Here is a 14,672-nt window from a genome sequence, read left to right as displayed (position 1 = left end):
GAAGATACTATATGTTTGATATTATTAAAAAAATTAGCTATTTTTTCTCCCTGGAGCAAATTACTAAAAAAAATTAATTACAAAAAACCAATATTACATAGTTGGTATGATTGTTAATACATTGTATGTCGCCCAGACGATGCAATACAGTCCGTACAACTCCTAGGCATTCTGAGTATCAAATTATCGATCTGATATTGGGGGGATATTACACCACTCAAAAAGCAATGCCCTCCAAAGTTCCGGTAGACATGTAAGAGGAGGTTGACGGGCTGCAACTCGTCGGCCAAGCATATCCCACACGTGCTCTACTGGATTCAAGTCCGGTGAGAATGCTGGCCAGTCCATACGGATGATATCCTCCGATTGAAGGCATTCGCTTACGATGTTTGCACGGTGAGGACGGGCGTTGTCATTTATAAACACAAATTGTGCACCCATGGCGCCCCGAAACAAACATACAAGTTGTTCCAGAAAGACGTCCCGATAGATTTGGCTTGTCATGATTCCAATCTGAACAAGCAGGTCAGTTCTGAAACCCAGAATAATTCCACCCCAAACGAGCACTCTTGCACCACAGAACCGTTGTCGTTCAATGATGTTTTCTTGGTGGTAATGGGTACCTGGAGCTCTCCTTGTGAAAGTCCGGTGAGAATCAGACTGCAAGCTAAACCTGGACTCGTCGGAAAACATCACACAAGCCTACTGTTACGGTGTTCACAATGCATGCTCTCTACTCTAGGCTAACCGCAGGCGACAGTGAGTTGCAGTAAGTGGAACGCATCTGACGGGTCTACGAGCATATAGACCAATCTGCCCTAAGCGTCTGTACACGGTCTGCCTTGAAATTGTCGTACCAGTGGCTGAAGAGAGCTGACGAGACAGGTCTGAGGCTGTGCTCTGCCTTTTTCTTTTGGCAGTAACTGCCAAATACCGGTTTTCATTCGGCGTTGTAACTCTGGGGCGACCTGTGCTGTAACGTCTACTGACATTACCATCATCTTGGAATCGTTGCCAAAGCCTGGAGATGACACTCTGGGCAATTCCAAGTTCGTCTGATACTTCCAGTTGGGTACGCCCACATTCCAGACGGCCGATAATTCTACTACGTAAAAAATCATCCAAATGCGTCCTTTGTGTCATAACTATTCGGTTATTGCACTGAAATGTTTATAAAGCGCCTGCGAACAATTTTACTTCTTTGCCTGTATTCCTTATATATCACTCTCTTACACTCTCGTCATTGTGACGTACCATCGGTGTCATCTGGTTACTTCCTGAAATTTGCATATGATTCTTGAAGATGTGTGTAGTGATTTTACAGGTGATATATTTATTTTTGAGTTCGATTTCCGCGTGACTCTGAATTATCCTTAATTTATGGACATGAGTGTAGATATCGCCATGGAAGCACTAAAGTAGGCACGTTTGGTTTAAGTAGGGCCGGTAGAGCTGGTGTGGTCGCATCAAAAGGCAAAATTTGTAGAATTTAAAGTAACGTGCAGCAATATTTCAGGATGGCAAAATTTTCAAAATTCGGAGAAGGCATTGGGCAGCAGAATTAAGTTAGGCGATTTTCTTAGAATTTACTCGCCGGGTAGCAGAATTCAAGATTCGCTGAATTTACCGCTCGGCCACTGCTGGGCCAAACAGGTAGACTTAGAATAGTCAATTTAAATTGTATCCCCTTTATTATATTCAATAGATTTTTCGATTAATTCGATAATACTTAAGTTTCTAATAAATTTTTAAATAGAGATTTACTTCATGGCATAGTTTAAAAAAGACATTTTTTAATTATCAGTTTAACATATGTATTAAATATGAATTTTAAATGGTGAGTTAAGCAACAATTACTCAGTTCTGTAATATATTTCAATTTTGTTCGATAATAAGTTAAAAAACAAACAAAAAGAAAACTCTTTTATTTGTTTGGCTCTATTTTTCTTTGGAAAAGAGCTTAGAAAACATTTAACGCCTTTTCACCCGAATAAGAGATTTTTACATTTCAGAAAACAGGGTCCTTTCGACCCACTCAAGGGCATGTTCAATTTCCCAGGAAAAATATCAGGCAAAGATTCATAAATCCGTTTGTTCAGACAAAGAACCATTTCATTTCTGAAATCACTGGGCAGCTAAAGTACATGAACCAAAGTCCTCCATTCACGTTCTTTGTCTCCACTACAATAGGAAATTGAGCTTTTGCCATTTCCTTCACTAATTATCAAAGATAAGGTAAAAACCAGTATCAGCTTATCTCGAGAAATGTTTCAGTGAAAAAAAGCGGAAAGATTAATTGGGAAAAGAAATTGCATCCAACTTAATTAGTAGAAATCCGGGAAATATCCAAATTCAACAATTTAAAGTCATAAATTTTTATCAAGTGTGGGAAAGGAGTACTTCATTGTATGTAAACAAAGCCATTTTTATGAGAACATAGCAAAAGGTGGTGTCTTTTAACATACGATTCTGGAGAAATACATTATAACTGCGTTTCATTCAGGAGTACACATGAAAATAATTTGTAATGAGATTATAATTAATAAAAAGGGAAGTTAATAGACAGATTTAACAAGCAATTATAATTCATAAGTATTTTAATATACGATACTGCTTTCCTAGCCAACGCTTTCATTATATTTAATTTTCTTTAATTATTGATTTATTTTACTTTCACTCAATGCGTAAAAAAATACTTAAACTGTACGTTTATTTCTTTATATTTTGATTGCATTCTGTAAATAATTTTTAGCAAATGACCTTTGAACTTATTCCATCCGCATATTTACAAGCATAATTAGTTCCCCCCCTCCCACAATGTACGGAAAATATCATGAATTAGGTAATTACACCATTTTAATAGCTGAAGGTGGAGGACAGTCAAAGAGGCCGTGTTGAGGAAATCAGCATTTGTTTCATTAGTATATTATATCAAAAGAGTCGTTCGGTTTCGGTGAACGGGCTGGTTGCTTAGGCTGTTTTATGGACCTCTCATGTTAAATGTAAGTACGGAATTTTTCTGCGCAAGCATCCTATCCCTTAGGGAGATAGCTTTTGTGTGCTTTGCATTAATTGCTAAAGCAAATAAACAAACTCTGTATGGTTCTATTATTATTTTTACTAATAGTTATTTTAATTTGTTAGCCTTTTCTTACTCGCCGCGCGTTTCCTCGCCAGTATGTAAATCAGTTTGGGTGAATGAATGTATTTAAACTCAAGTGGCGAATAGTTAGAGCATGATTTCGCTACTGTCAGCGCACGTTGTGGATTCTACCGGCTGTTAATTTTGAATCTCGGCTTCGCATGCTTGCCGCCGAATTATTATCCTGCCGCTGTATGTTTCTGAGTCAGCCTGCTACGTTAAATCGAATTGTGTAGTCTTGTACTACTCTTTACCTTTGAATTTAAATGTTACTTTTCTTTTTTAAGTTCCTCCCCACAAGAAGTTGGTGTTTGTGTAAGCACATTAACTACGTGAGACATATTACGTATTAACTACGTAATTACTATGTATTAACTAACTACGTATTCTTTAGATCTGTTTTGCTACGATTTGAATCTTCTTTTTGTTTTGACTACATTAAAATATTCTTTTCACGTAATTACTTTACTCCTGTGCTTCCATCTTCTTACATTTCTTTTTCATTTACTTGCCAAAACTAATTAAAAAGAAATACTACTGCTGCGTTACTTGCATTTCATGTACCAGTTAGCGCACTTCGTTACTGGCGTTTGGTACCGAATTCACGTCCTTTTTTTTACTCTTTTTGAACCTGTTATGAATTCATTTTCATGTCATTGTGAATTTTACTGATTTCCGCATCCTCTGTCGACCCTGCGTACTTGTCTCCATGTGTGTTTTGAATGAATTGTTCTTCAGTTCTATGTGTAAAACTCATTTTCTCCCTGTACATTCCATATTCTGTAATTTCAAAGCCTCTTTTCTATATTTCCATGTATTTTATCTTTACTTAGTTCTTGTATTTCTTAATCCCGTTTCTGTTTCTTTCTTTATTAAGATGTTCTTATATACGTAATTCATTTTCTTTTGGTTTAGGTAATAATGTCCAAGTACACTACGGCTACCTGCATGAGGGATGGACGCCTGTTAAGCATGTTACACAAGGTGAAACCAGTATTTAGCAATTTCACCGCTACGCCGCAAGTGGCCCTGTAAGTAAGATTTCTTTTTTGGTTAAATAAAATTTTTGTAACATCCATGAATAACTTTCTTTGGCAACAATCCCATTATCTCCAGAAAGAAAATCGAAGGCAAACAGCTTGTTTTAGTTCTTTGCCTTTTTTTAACTTCATAAGTCTAATGCAATTGTCACTCTGTCAAAAAAAAAAAAAAAAAAAAAAAATCACTGTAACGAAAATTTTAAATCATATTTTCAAGTTTTAAGGCATCATACCAAATGTCACAAACGTGACATTTTTCAAGTCGTTTTAGCTAAATGGATCAACTAGAAAATAATAGGGGGACCGGAAAGTAATGTCGCTTTTTTTACATTAAATTCAAACGAATAACTTTCTAACAAGTTTTTATTTTTAATCAATAATATAATCACCCTACGTTATCAGCAACCGTTTGTCATATAGTATGCAAACTTTAATCCCAGACCGATAAAAATCAATTGGTTTTTGAGTAAAATATCTCGAGATGGCATTTTGGACATCATCCAAATTTTCAAATTTTTTGTCACTAAGAAAATGTTGTAGAGATCGGAATAAATGGAAATTCGAGGGTGTGATATCGGGTAAATATGGTGGGTGAGGCAGTACCTCCCACCCCAATTCATTATATTTTTCCAGTGTTCGTCCTGCACAGTGCGGTCTTGCATTGTCGTGTTGCAGAATGACGCCTTTTCCGATGACAGTCGCCGGACATTTTTCGATTAAAGATTGGTTCACTAGATCCAATTGTTCACAATAAAGGTCTACATTAACAATTTTTCCAGGTTTCAGCAATTCGAAATGAACAATTCCGCGAATACTCCACCAAACACCCAGAAGCGCCTTTACCGGATGTAAACCCTTTTAACCCTTATTAAAACTGCCTTTTGAGTTTTGGATTATCATATAGGACTTATTTTTTTGTCTCCACTAATTAAGCGATCAAAAAACGGTTCTATATGGTGTCGTTGAAGCGATACGTTGCATGTGATGGATAGGTTGGCTTTCTTCTTTTCGGCCAGATTATGGGAGACTCAAACACCTGCTTTGCTTATTTTTCCATTCTGCTTTAAATGTTCTTGGATGGTCGACCAAGGTTAGTTAAGAGTGTTTGACATGGATTTGCTTCCACTTCCGCCTTTAGGATGTTGTTTTCGACATGCGCAGAAACGACATTACTTTCCGGTCCCCCTATTAAATCTAATCTCAAAATTTTTGACAAGAAGATTGAAAACTATCATTACGCTCAATCCTTTCACTCTAAAATCTAGGAGAGGGTCAAATTTGCACCCTTTGACTCTTAAAATCCAGGCTTCTTCGAATTAGCTGAATTACTCGTACAAAAATTCTTGAACTAATTTTTATTACGTTTATTTTAACACGCTTATTTTTCTTGTAAAGACATGAAAATTGTCATAAAATTCCAGTACCAGTAAAATTCATTTTACGAAGCTGGACACCACTGTTTTCATGACTGATGCTATATGTGAGGGAGAGAGGGAAGGGAATCTTACATCCAGGTTAAACTCATACTAGAAGGCCTTACATCAGAAAACTAAACCAAATCAAACTTACACCAGAAAATTAAAACCAAACTACTAAATCCAGGCCCCCGTACGTAAGAAATAAAACTCGTGCACAACAAAAGACAAAATCAAAATACTTTCTTAATCTATAAATGCTAATTAATTCGTTTCGTAACTGTCTCATTTCTGGAAGCATTGTCATTTCAGTTTTTTTCAGTTATTATTAAACGGCAGCTAGTATGTGACCTATGGTGCCAGTACTATTCCAATATACTAGCCTGGTCTACCAGCGGCCGAACGGTAAAAGCCGCTGAATATCGGTAGTTCGCTCCGGGGTTCGATTCCCGGCGAATGGGCTGGCTGCATGAGCGTTTTCGTGGTTTTCCCCGTGTGTAACATGGATACAAGCCAATTTTCCTTTAAAAGACCTCCACGAGGCATCCCTCCCTCTTCGTGTAGTGCCTAAGGGTGGAGCATATCATAGCCAACTTTTAACATTTAACTCAAGCTGCCAATGCTAGTAAAAGACTTCAGTCAAGTTTCAAATATTTGAGGATCATAGTTTTAAATAAGTTTAATAAGTTCAAATCAATCAGCCTTAATTTTGCAGATAAATACTAATATCACTTTACTATGTGTTCTATTACTCTGGTAAGAGAGAGGCTAATAAGCTCATTTGAGTGAAGTTTGATTTCTTCTGATTATATTATTACACTGCTATCGTATTTTTAGAAAAAGTTCAACAGTCTCACTGTTAGATTGACTGATCCCTGACTAAAAAAAACTCTTTCTCCCTAAAAAATAAAAAGTAATGTATTTATTTAGCTATCTCAAAATGCTTGATTACTTTTGACAAAAATGTAAAACCGTGGAGAAACTAAATTATGGGATTTTAAATCCCAGATGTGCAAGAGAAAATTAAATTAATTGAATGCAATTACTTTTTGCGTATAATCCTATGCTTCCACTTTTATTCCTTAAAAATACCATAGTGTATTTAAATAAAATAGTATAACCTGTTATAAATATATATTATTCTTAAACCACAGGCGTGTTCTTGAAAGTGAAAAATAATAAATAAAAATTGCTGTCTCTGAAAGTAAGAAAATTATTTCCTTTCATCAGCATAGTTATAAGGCAAACGATGTTATTTTTTAAGTCTTCCAATCCACTTGATGCTGCAAGATTACTTTCGGTTATTTTGAAAATTTGGATTTAAGTGTTCTTCACTATTTGTACCCTATTGATTGATTTTGGAAAAATTGTAAAGTTTGTTAAAGATTCTGCATAAATTTCATTCTGAAAGCCATTTTTCGATTTATCCAGCGATGTTGCCTTCAAATGGCTAGGTGGCTAAGACCACCGAATACAGACAGTTCGACTTGCATTCGAATTCAAGTAAATAGGCTGTAGTCGCATGGGTCATTGCTTTCCTTATATGTAATATGAATACAGGCTGATTTTCTTCGTAAAATCGACCGTGAATGTATACGTCGCATTAAGCAGAGTCCCTATGTGATTTATTTGATCAAAGCATTGATATATGCAAAAATCCACTAAAAATAATTTCATTATTAAATTAATAAAAAAACAAGGAATTTTTCCAAAATCGTTTAGAAATATTATGCTATCCCCGTATATGAAAAATAAAAAAAAAAAAAAAAAGAAAAAAAAAGAAACAAAAAAAAAAAAAAAAAAGAAACAAAAAATCGGATCACTAAAGCGGGTCAATAATTAATTTTAATATTCGACCTAAACTAACTCAATTCAGTGAAACCAACCCGAATAAAATCCCGCGAATAGGTAAAGGATTAAATGTTTGATAATAATAAAGAAAAAGGAATCAATGTCGCTTAAGGCAGAAAAATTAATCTTTTTAATCAGCATAGGAACAAAGTATGCCACAATAATTTTCTTTCCCGCTTTTCCGATTTATCAAGGAATGTAAGCTTGCATTCAGTTCATTTAAATTTTTGACTAATATAAATATCCAAGTTCATCATCACTTAAAATCAAAAGGCTACCAATAACAACAAATTAAATGTTTGAAATAAAATCTCTCATTGCTAGCAGCAACACGATAGTTAAAAGCAAAAGGGGGGGGGAACTGCATGATTTTCTAAAAAACTATTAGAATTTTGTGTACTACATACGAGATTCCTAAAACATATCACCTGGAAGATCATTTTGCATCATCAAAAGATAAAAATTCTTCAATGCTTAACTTAATGTAATTAAAGAAGTATATGCGAAAAAAATTCAAAAGTAAATTAAAAAAAAAAAAAAAAAAAAAAAAAAAAAAAACTTTTGGAAATGTTGTTCTGGAGTATTGTTAATCAATGTGATACAAACAAACAGAAAAATTAAGCTAAATAAAGCATGCAAAAATTATTCAACATGGATTCTGTATGACTTATTATTTCTTAAATTGTTTTCTTTATTTTTAAGACTGCAGGGTTTCTCTTAGTTTGAATAACCAATTATTTTGATTTTGGTTTCCCTTCGCATTTCTTCGCCTGGATGCAAATTAAGTTAAATGAAAAGCGTATTTAAACAGACGAAACGAGAAGGTTAAACAGAGAGTTATTTCGCTATTGTATCGCTCGGTTACTAGTTTGTCCTCCAGTTATTAATCTTAGTTGCGGTTACGCATTCTGACCGTTTATCAAGTCTATCATCAATGTAGGTTGCTAAGTCAGCGTGTTAGCTTACATTGAATAGTGTAATCTAGCACTAGAATTTAAATTTTTGAATTTATTCTTAAACTATCCTGAAGTTCTCACCGCAAGTACTCGGGTGTTTTTGTGAGTACGATGCCCATGCCTGCTTGTTAAAGACTTGTACAGCAAAGATGATAAAATCTTACAAGACTACAAATTAAAATTCTAGGATTTGCCAATAATAGATATTGCTGATACTAACTTGCAAATCTGAGGATCCGGAAGTCCATATACATTCAACGATTTACATCCAGTATCTTCTACATCTTTCAGTACAAACCACAGGGTAGATATCTCTCTTCCCCTAAAATAAACCTTTGTTAAAATAATAATCATAGTTCGAGAGGAGAAAAGACATAGAAGAAGCTTTTACAGAAACTGTTTGAAATTTTTTAGACCATTTTGCTTTGCTGTAAAAAGAGATCTCCTGCTCAGAATTTTTTTTTTTTTTTTTTTTTAACTGCACCTATGGTTTTAAAAATATAAACTATCGTCTGATATCTGACAGTTTTGTTTTCAGACAAAATCACTTTTAAAGAAGCAATAAATGGAAGGCTATGTTTGTGTTCTTTCCGAAGAAAATTAATTATGTCTATTTATTAAAAAACAGTATGAAAGCCATTTTTTTATTTATTTATTTATTTTTTTTTTTTTATCTAAAGCTATGATAGGTAATACTGTCAACAACAAACGTCAAAAATTTAGCTTGAAGTATAAAAATTATTCCAAATACCTATTCAAAGAAAAAAACTGAATGTTTCGAATGTTGCAAAAGTATAAGGGTTGTTCAAATAAAAAAGTACAAATAAACCGGTTGAAATGTGAATAAGTATCTTTAGCATAACGTAACGAGTCACCTAAGGACGCGAATGTAGTGTCCGGCTTGGTTATGCGCATGCGTGAGAGTCCGCACATGACACAAGAGAGAAGCAGGCATTGTGTGTGCTGTCCAATTGATGTGGCAGTGCTTGTGTGAGGACATCATGGTATTCACATTGCAAAATTCGATGACTGAGGAGCAGCGAAGTGTATCAGATTTCTGATTGTGGAAGGGTTTAAACCGGCCGATATCCATCGCCGGATGATGATCGTATACGGAGAAGACTGTGCATCCGACAAGTTAGTGGAGAAAGTGGAGTGCCAGTTTTCGTGAAGGCCTGTAGTGTTCGAGTGATGACCCGAGACCAGGACATGCAAACAAGGTAATCATGGCAGAACTCATCGAGAAGATAACGACCTGGTGAGAAGAGACATCTCAAAGGGAAGCGCTTCAACTCGGACGACGAACTGAAGTACACAGTGGAGTACTGGCTCCTGTCGCGGCTACAGGAATTCTGGAGAGAGAGAATCCTTCGGCTCGTGAAACAATGGATCAAGCCTTTGGTAATTACTTTTGAATAAAGACTTCAATACATCCATAGTGTCGTTTCGTACCTTTTCATTTGAACACCCCTTAAAGACGTTTGATGTTAAAAGATAATTCGTTAAGGACAGCTGTAAAATCATTAAAATGCTCAGTTTAAAATGAAAACAAAGTGATTAATGCTGATTTAAGTCTTAAAAAGGCGAAAAAACATGATGTGCGTCGTCTTTCTCCGTGATATACACATTTATTCGGATAAAAATGGAAAAATGTTGTCACTATAGATGAATCTTGGGTATACTTAAATAGCAGAGATCCATTTATTATCATCAAAGAGGAGAAAAAATGTTAAAACATGGTTCAAGGAATCTAAAGAAAGTTCTTCGGAGGTATTTAGGATTGTTAGTGGTTATTTCATATAACGGCAAATTAAAAATAAAGAAAGTGGAGAAAAATGTTAAGTTCAACTCCACATATTAACAAAAACATATTTTATACCCAATTTTCAAATATGACATAGCTTCTGGTTACATACAGGGTGATCCATAAGCAGAATTGCATCAAGACTAAGCAAGCAGCGACACGTCAAAATCTACTGTTAATTTCCTGGAAAAAAATGGAGCAAGAATCGGGTATCAAGCCATATATATCTTTCACTAGTATCCCTACTAAATCTTCTGATCTAATCACCAATGCATTTTTTCTCTTTTGGACTTTTAAAAAGCGGGTTGTCCGAACGTCGACTACAACTTCTTTAGACTTTGGAAAGCTGTTGGAGAGGAATGGGATAAAGTACCTCTTCCGATACGACAAAAGGTTTTATTGTCTTGAAAATTACGCTGTATAAAGATACTAAAGAATAAGGGTTATCAAACAAAAAATTTAAATCATAAAAATTTTAAGAAAAATATTTCTGTAATTGCAAATGAAAATCGTCTAAAAATGTGCGAACAGCCTCTGTGTAATAGCGATTAACAACATCAAAATAGCATGCCAGCTTTAAAATTATGTTAGACTGTAGAGACATTAGGTATTTGGAAGCAGGAGACATCGAAAATGAGCAACGCATTCGCCGGGAATCGCACCACGGACCTCTGGAATACGCGCCCAGCATGTAGACCACTACACCACGAAGGCACGCTAAGAAGGCGGGAGAAATACCTTATATACTACCCCCCTTTTAAAGCGCGACTGTGGTTTTAGGGGACCCAATCGCCAAATCCTGGGTGTGGAGAATCATCATCTACCACCCTTTTAGTTCGGGTGCCACTGTAGAGACATTAGGTAATTTTTGTTAGCAGGAGGCATTTATTTATTATTATTCCGCATGCTTCACCTCTCAATGGGCACTAGAGGTCAGTCATGTTATTCTGATCGTTGCTACAGCAACCTATTTTGGTTGTTTATCTTTTCAACCTTATTATAGATAAACAGTTTTAACAGTAGTTATTACTTTTGTTGGGTGTTCCAACTTACAATTTCTTGGGAATGTTAGTATAAAATTAGCAAAAAGGGTTAGTTAGCTTAGAAATATTTACATATATACATGAGTAGAGGCTTGTTGCCTTTATATTTTGTCAAGTGCCTAGACCTGGTTATCTGCTATGATTATGTTTCTCTTAGAATAGACATACTCTATGATAGTTCTGACGCCCCGCTGTCCGTAGTAATTCTGAAGAAGGTCTTTGAGGCTATGTGATCCCTGGAGCTGAGGAAGGAAGGCTCTGATGGGAGAAGAACGTGGACAGTCGTGGATCCAATGTGAAACATCTGCTGGAGAAGCTGAAGCACCGCAGGCGCATTTTACGTTTTGATGGCAGAATCTGCTGAGGTACGCGGGGAATCTTCCGTGATTTGTGAAAGCTTGTTGTAGATAGAGGTCTGCTTTGAGCCTTTTGGTGGAAACCACGGAAAAGATGGAGTAGGTGTGTCGACGAGTGTCTGAGTCGTCCCAGCGAGCTTGCCAGATGGACATGAAGGCGCAGAAGATCTTGTGTTTGGCAGCGACTATGAAAAGAGCTATCTCTGAGTCGATGAAGGGGTGACATGTGGCTTCTTTAGCTAAAGAATCGGCCCTTTCGTTACCTTGATGACTTCGTACCCCAGCACAGCGACACTTGCCTGGAAGAAGACAGGGAAATAAGCACTATGAAAAATGAGCAACGCCTTCGCCGGGAATCGAACCACGGACCTCTGGAATACACGCCCAGCATGCAGACCACTACACCACGCTAAGAAAGCGGGAGAAATACCTTATAAGACTGGTATTGAAAATGTCCTTTATTTCAGATTTCATTATGAAGTGAAATTTTCTTTTTATTTAGAGAGAGTTAATTAGAGAAAGCGGCCTTTCTCACATCAATTATTATTGTACAATTTTTCATTTAATATGTTACCTTAAATGATCTTAGAAAATAATCTGCTTCTTCAGAAACTTAAAAATTACATAGTCTCTTTCAAAGTGCCATTAATAGTTAGAGAGACATTTGTTATCAACTAAACAATTATTTGTAAACTCAGGTTTCGAAATGTCAAAAACTTTGAACCCCATCGCAGCTAAAATTTCCAATGAACACGTGCAAAAATTTCATTTTTAGTATCCTTCAGTAGCTAACGTATTTCACAGATGCTTTTAGGCATTAACAGCAATGGTTAAAATGTGTTGCATGTATATTTTGACAATATAGTTTTAATATTCTGTAGTAATGTTATTTGTACATAAAAAGCGTGACCAATAAATATTGTGCAAGTCGCAGCTAAAATTCTTTTATCTATAGTCAAAGCTTTGTTTCAACTAGGCCTCCGCTAGATTAAAGCCTTTCGTTTCCCTAGCCTTTCGTAATCCTAGCCTTTCGTAATCTGAAACTAAACGGAAGTGAGCTATCAACAGCTAAAACACAGAAACCTTTTAGGTGAGGATGGCCTCTAGGAACTATTTAACTGCCAGTACAAAGCGCAAGTGAAATTAAAATCCAAATAAAATTTATCAAGCCTTGTAATATAAAGCTATTACAAAGACGATGTTGCTTAAAGCTAAACATATGGGCTATTTACGCTACAGCTGAAACTTTAACTCATTTATAATTTCTGGTTTCCGCAGATTCAAGAGGAACTAGCTTTCACCGGCAAAGCGACGAACGCACCAGCAGGGCACAGTTGAACTCCTACCTGTGAATTATGCCGCAGGTCTTTAAATTTGGATAATTTTCCAAGCTTAGCAAAAATTATGACGTAAGTGTTTAAGACATGAAAGGGTTTAACTCAAAAATTTAATATTTAGAAAAACATAAGAACACCTGCCTCAATCTAACGGTCAGAATAAGATGGATAATGCATTCGTTTTCGCTGAGAATTCTTACAATTTTTCTTTCCCTTCCCCTAATCAGACAACTAAATTTTCTCAAACTTCGAAAATGAGACAGTTCATAAAGACAGGTATTGAGACGAAGAATGTCCTTTTGTAACGTGCATCCGGGACCACCCTGCACAGCTGCATTATGCCAACAAGCGGTTTATTTCATCCAAACGGTTTCAGCTGAAGTCCATTAGCAAACAATCAACGAGATTGACATGTGTCAAATAATCAGTCCTGGATCTGTGGGAGGGCCAAACGGCAGTCTGTGCCCTGGGTGGCAAATTCAAGCGTGGCGCTGGATCGTATTTGGAAGGCTGTCTAATTTTGATATACCATTAGCAGTTTTAAAGCCAGGTTTAAAAATCTCGTTTAAAAATTTATAAGTAATTAATAAGAAACGGAAAAAACGATCAAAAGAAAGCTAAGTACAGCCGAATACGACTCTAAAGATAAGATGAGAGAAAGGACAAGGTTGACCAATTTGATTTTCCACTACTGTTTGCTTGCCTGACCCCAGGGGATAATTGCCCCTTTTATGCAGACTCGCTTCAGGATGTCTTGCCCAGTCATATCCCAACTTCGCGGAATTAATTGAAGGCCCTTTCAATTCTCCCCGACAGTTAACAATGGCCAATTATTCCATCCCTCACCTTAACGTAGGAAGGGTGACAGACGAAGAAGAAACTAGGAACTGCACAACCCTTTCTTTTCCCTATTTCTACGAACCCGAAGAGAATGGTTGCTACAAAAAGTCATTTAATGTGTGTGTGTGTGTGTGTGATTATGGCAAACCTCTAGGGCTATCTGCCTAAGGGGAGGAATGCCTTCGTGGAGGACTTTCTAAGGAAACTGACTCGTTACACATGGAAGAAAACCACGAAAACGCCCGTGCAGCCAGCCCGTTCGCGGGATTCGAACCTCGGGCCGAACTACCAGTGTTCAGCGACTTTACCGATCGGTCGCTAGTGGGCCTTCTTTATAAATGGGACACATTTGATTGAGACTACAAGTCTATTTTCTTTTTTCAGATATTGTGAAAATTTTGCATACACAGCAAATGTTAAATGAAAATCTAGTAAGAGCTAAAGTAAAAACTACTTTTTTTTTATACTCTTATTATATTTTTATAATGCTTAAAAGAATAATGGACTTGTTTATGTTCCACAGGAATTCAAAAATTTCCGAGTCGTGACTTATAGCTGCTTATATGTTAGTTTTGACGATTACCATATATAGGTGAAATAGGGACTGAAGTAGTTAAAATCTTAGGCAAATGCTGCGGAGATAGTTAATGTACTAGACTTAAATATTATCTCCAAATTTTTTAAATTAAAAGTGGTCAGTTAATGTCAAAAACTAAATAGGAGAAATTGAAATTAAACTGAGTTATCGTGCTTTCTAAAATTACCATTCATATTTATTGATGTAATTTTAAGAAGCGCAATAACTGAGTTTAATCTAAATTTTCTGTTATTTCATTTTAATATTATTTGTCCACTTTTAATTTTATTTTGGAGGTAATATTTAAGTTC

The 14,672-nt window shown here is 36.0% G+C and overlaps 1 protein-coding gene across 2 annotated transcripts in view; it reads right to left on the bottom strand.

Annotated features, from left to right (window-relative positions):
- Positions 1-14,672, bottom strand: part of LOC118181410 (tyrosine-protein kinase receptor torso-like) — a 108,370-nt gene that overhangs the window by 81,700 nt on the left and 11,998 nt on the right. The window contains exons 1-2 of one of the 2 annotated variants that reach the window (XM_035350538.2): positions 11,420-11,982; positions 8,625-8,726 (exon numbers count right to left, since the gene is read on the bottom strand). The gene's annotated coding sequence lies outside the window, so the exon portion shown is untranslated. Of the gene's footprint in view, positions 1-8,624; positions 8,727-11,419; positions 11,983-14,672 lie in introns of those variants that run through there. The other variant, XM_085812815.1, reaches the window with a different exon arrangement.

This window comes from Stegodyphus dumicola, chromosome 3 (assembly GCF_044657685.1).
Source record: "Stegodyphus dumicola isolate Sdum_Otavi_A_Nest chromosome 3, ASM4465768v1".
NCBI lineage: Eukaryota > Metazoa > Arthropoda > Arachnida > Araneae > Eresidae > Stegodyphus > Stegodyphus dumicola.
The sequence above is the reverse complement of the archived record's forward strand: the minus strand, read 5'-3'. Positions and strand labels throughout refer to the sequence as shown.